Source organism: Rhinopithecus bieti, unplaced genomic scaffold, assembly GCF_001698545.2.
Source record: "Rhinopithecus bieti isolate Rb0 unplaced genomic scaffold, ASM169854v2 scaffold_7870, whole genome shotgun sequence".
In the NCBI taxonomy this organism is placed as follows: Eukaryota; Metazoa; Chordata; class Mammalia; order Primates; family Cercopithecidae; genus Rhinopithecus; species Rhinopithecus bieti.
In genome coordinates, this window is record NW_016805645.1 from 280,150 (window position 1) to 285,599 (window position 5,450).

Genomic DNA, 5,450 nt, shown 5'->3' on the forward strand with positions numbered 1-5,450 from the left:
GTAATCCCAGCACTTTGAGAGGCCAAGGCGGGTGGATCACTGAGGCCAGGAGTTTGAGACCAGCCTGGGCAACATGGCGAGACCCCATCCCTACAAAAATTAGCTGGGTGTGGTGGTGCGGGCCTGTAGTCCCAGCCATTTGGGAGGCTGAGGCATGAGAATCACTTGAACCGAGAAGCGGAGAGTACAGCGAGCTGAGATTGTGCCACTGTATTCCAGCCTAGGTGACAGAGCAAGACTTTGTCTCAAAAACAAAAAAAAACAACAAAACCAAAAAAACCCATAATTATATCGATTCAGATCCCAAAACATTCCCCTCCCCACTGCATAGTATCATTAGGGCACATTTCTGCTAAGACCAATCCTCAGGTGATAGCTTTAATCCTAATCCCAATCTGACCGTACCTGTAGCTGCCACAAGGTAGAAGGGCTTCACGTGCTTCTTGCTGATCCTTCTTTCACACAAAGAGTTGATTGTGCCTGGGTTCCCTGCTTCTCTGTCTCCTGGTCAGAAAGCAGTCCAGGAGTCCCTTGCTCTGGTCATTTTCCAAGAAATTAGGCTGGAACTCCCCTAAGCAAGAAAGGGAAACTCTGTAGGAGGGCCCACGCACAGAGCAGAGGACCTGCTACAAATGTGGACCGGGCCAGGTTAAATGCGTGGGCTGTGTATTTGTTTCCTATGCTGTGTAACAAATCGTTACAAACTTACCGGGTTAAAACAACACACTTTTATCATCACAGTTTCTCTGGGTCAGGAGTCTGAGAACAGCTTAGCGGGGTCCTCTGCTCAGCGTCTCACAAGGCTGCAATCAAGGTGTTGGCCAAGCCACTTTCTCATCTAGAGGCTCAACTAAGAAATAATTTGCCCCCAACTCCTGCAGGTTATTGGCAGAATCCATTTCCTCGTGGCGGTGTGTGTGGGAGCCCCAGCTTCTTACTGACTGTGGCTGGAGGTGGCCCTTGTGTCCTAGAGGCCACCCACAATCTTTCCCATGTGGCCCTCGCAAGGCAGTTCACGACAGGGGTACTTGCTTCTTTATGGCCATTGGGAGACTCTCTTGCTCCAGTTGGCTAAGCCAGAGTTTTAAATAAGGTAACATAATCATGAGAGTGATGTTTATCACCTTTGCATCATTCTATTGATGAGAAGTCAGTCAGAGGTTGTGGCCATGCTCAAGGGAATAGGATTATACAAGGACATGGTCATTGGAGGTCATCTTAGGGTGTGTCCACCACTGCCCGGGAGCTACTGCCTGTGTTTGTGTCTTTTCTTCACTTATAGTTAGGTTCGGTGATCTCAGGCAAGTTGCTTAGCCTCTCAGCTCCAGGTTCCTTATTTGTAAAACAGGAGTAAACCCTATAGGATTCTTGGGAAGATCAGATAAAATATTCCATCTCAAATGTTCAGCAGAGTGCCTGGCATATAGTAAATACTCATAGAGACAGTATGTTGGTGATTAATATTAATATTATCGGCACTGTGAGACACCCAGGCCTGTCTTGGATATTAAGAAGCAGAAGAGTAACTCAGGCTACAGCTACCTCCACCCCTGGTTACAAAACACTCTTTGAAGGCCAGATCACATTGTTGGCTGCTCCAGAAATCTCAAGGGAGATCAGCTGCAGTCTGAGCTGGGACCTGGGGCATTGTGGGAGGCAGGCAGTGCCAGCCTCACAGTCCCTGGAAACCTGTGAGGTGATGAGTGTGCTCAGAAGATGCAAGGGTCCTTCAGCAAAGACATTCTGCTCATCTGCCATGAGATTTGAGGCAGCTGATCTCAAGGTATCAGTAGTCTTCTTGGTCTGGGTGTGAGGCCAAGGTGAGCATCTCCCCCAGATTGGCTGTGATCGGTGGCTCACCTACAGGAAGCTCTCCTATAGTCTAATGATCCCTGCACCTGAAACCCTTTCCACCCAAAATAGCCAGAGCCATTCTTTACCACCAGAATCCCATAAATCCCACAAGAATTTTTTTTAAACAGCAAGTAAAATACACACTCAACCCCAACATTACCATAACAAGCAAAACAGACATACCAGAACACACAAGCCAAAGATAAGAAGAGTTATAATTCACACCCATAACAACAATAACCCACAGTGGATTTTTTAAGCGTAGCGATAAATCTTTGCTCTGGACGTTGGCTTATGGAGAAATGTACTCTCCTGGCTGAGCCCCTTCCTGAATAACATGTCATGGGAGCTCTGTTGTTCTGCTCATGCCTTGATGTGGTACCTCATTTGTGCAACACTGTTCTGAAGGATGCTTGGAGACCTAACTCAGTATTAACCTCTCAACCTCATGGTGTTTCTGTGCCAGGAACACATACTGGACACTCAGGACATCCTAATTATTTCTTTTGGAAATTTTGGAAATGAGATTTTTATTTCTCAGGGAGGCAAAATATATTTTTCTAGTTATTTTCATTTTTTTTAAGAACAGCTGAAACACCTCTAGAACTTGAGGGGGTAGGTGTTTTGAGACTCATGGGCTTGGGGAAAAAAAACACATATACACAAACCATCTTGCTTTATTTCCAAGAAGGAAATGATCCTTCGATAATATCCAAGAGAACTGGGAGGGTGATAGTCATCAGTTCTTTGGGAATCCGTAGGCAGCTCTATTGAGAGAAGGGGCAAGGATCTACGGTCTACTTAGCTTTCCATTTGGGGAAATTTCCTCTAGAGGATTTTCTTTAGATCGTGAAAGCCCCATGTCTATGAGGCATGAAGCTATATGCCAAGTAAACCAGGACACGCAGTTGATGACTGAAGCTTGGGTTTCTGACTAGAGAACCAGAGCTCTCCCCTTCCTTTATTCTCTCATTCAACACGTGCAATGGGCACTTCTCATGTTCCAGGCTGTGTGCCAGCCTTTGGAAACAGGACCATGAGGCTGCGATGGAAATAAACATGGCCTCTGTCCTACTAGTTCACCATCATAGGAGACAGACAGGCAATTCCCAATATGGTGTGACAAGAGGTAAACTTGGGATCACACAGAGCACTGGGCAAGTGCAGAGGAGGGAGGGACACCCCACCCAGCTTGAAAGAGGGACAGGAAGGAGATAAGTCTGAGACAGGATTCCTGGCAGAGGGAGTGAACACACTATGAAAAGTCTCTTCAGCATGAGAAAGCAAGGTATTCCAGGAACTAGAGAAAGTTCTGAGTAGTGGGAGAATAGAGATGGGAGGCAGCGAGGAAATCCAGGGGAGGGATAGGCAGGACTCTCCTCACAGCCCCTCCTGGAAAAGTGACCTACACTGCAGCCTCTGGAAAAGCCACGAGAAAAACAAGGCCATCTGGCAACGGTGAACAGCCTTGAGTTGAGGGTTAAGGCTAAAGTTAAACTTTAAAGCAGAAAATTCCCTTATTTTTCATCAAGTTTTTTTTTTTTTAGTCTTCATTTTCTTTATTTTTTGTTTTTGTTTTTGTTTTGAGATAGGGTCTCCGTCTCTGTCTGCCTAGCTCTGTCACCCCAGCTGGAGTGCACCATCACAGCTCACTCCAGCCTCAACCTCCTGGGCTCAAGCCTTCCTCCTACCTCAGCCTCCTGAGTAGCTGGGACCACAGGCACATGCCACCATGCCCAGCCAATTTTTTAATTAAAATATTTATTTTCTAATATACACTGTCTCTATTAAAAATACAAAAAATTAGCTGGGCGTGGTGGTGGGTGCCTGTAATCCCAGCTACTTGGGAGGCTGAGGCAGGAGAATCACTTGAACCCGGGAGGCAGAGGTTGCAGTGAGCCGAGATCGTGCCACTGCACTCCAGCCTGGGCGGCAGAGTAAGACTCCTTCTCAAATAAATAAAATAAAATAAAATAAGTTAATTTTGTGTTATGTGAATGTTACCTCACTAAAAAAAATAAATAAAAATATATCCTGGATTTTCCATTTTCAGCCATGACTCAGTATCTGGCTTCAACCTCAACTAAATAACCATAATCATGAACAAAAGATAGGAAGCAACTGATTTCAGGCATTGGGCGAGTGCTGAGCTGTGTCTTTGAACCAGCAGCAACCCTATATACGCCCTGGCTTTCTGCCTGTGAGAGTGGTTTCCAAGCTGTGGTGGAGGCAGTGGAGCCCAACCATGGTGCAGTGTTGCACTGGGCAGAAAAAACAGGGTCCTGGTAGAGGAGACAGATCAGAGTTCAGGGCTCTAAGATGGCTGGAACTTGTGGGCTATGGAGCAGAGGGAACTGCAGAAAAGGAACCCCAGAAATCTGTGAAGCAGTTCCCTTCAAACACCTGGACAAATCCTGAGCTGCCTGTGCCCAGGGTGGTAATTTACAAGGTCTGGTAGAGAACAGTTGCCAAAGGGCTGACAATTGAACAGAGATTTCAGGGATTGAAATCCCCGGGCACTGTGGCTCATGCCTGGAATCCCAGCATTTGGGAGGCCGAGGTGGGTGGATCACTTGAGGCCAGGAGTTCAAGACCAGCCTGGCCAACATGGTGAAACCCCATCTCTACTAAAAATACAAAAATTAGCCAGGTGTGGTAGTGGGCACCTATAATGCCAGTGACTTGGGAGGCTGAGGCAAGATAATTGTTTGAATCCGGGCGGCAGAGGTTGCAGTGAGCCAAGATTACACCACTGCACCCCAGCCCGGATGACAGAGCAAGACTCTGTCTCAAAAAAAGAAAAATAAAAAAAGAATACCGGCAAGACTTTGGAATTCTGACCCAGCCAGAGCCAAGACACACAGGGCCTTCAGTAGAGACGCCCCAGAAAGTCCTCATTGTAGAAATAAGGACCATGTCCTAGGAGCAGGTGCTTGGCCTAGGAATAAGGGTGAAACTGAAATAGATCCACATCAACAAAAACTAAAACCAAACCTTAACAAAAGCGAGGTGACTCATCAAAAATGTAGCTACATGCCCCCCGCCAAAAAAATTCAACACTCTTTAGAAAAGATTTTTAAAATCCAGAGTCTCTGTGATACATCAGTCACAATACCAAGAATGTAATGAAAAATTACTACCCACTTTTCTATTTCTATGTTCTTAGCCTTTGTTTTGTGATATGATTAAGTCACTTAGAGACAGTTTGATTCTTTCAGGTTTTGTTTTTAAGCTTTGTCAGGTGAGACCAAAGCAGCATTTTGGGCTAATTTTGTACCACTATTTGAGGCAAAACTCTTCTGAGGACATTAACTGGGGACTCTCCCTGAATCATGAGGCTTTCTATTCTGACAGAAACAGGACTTATTCCCAGTCCTGTGTAAGTCTGGGGGATTGTTCTCTATGATGCCTTTGGTAGTTCTTTCTTCAGTTCTGCATGGTTTTCTCACCTGCATGCATTGACAAGTATTTAGCTGAAGACTCAAGGAGAGTTCTCCGAATGTCTCCAGAACTCCCTTCCCCCCTCCCTCTGCGCTGCCTCCCCCCCCCCCCCCCCCCCCCCCCCCGCCCCCCCCCCCCCCCCCACCCCCCTTTTT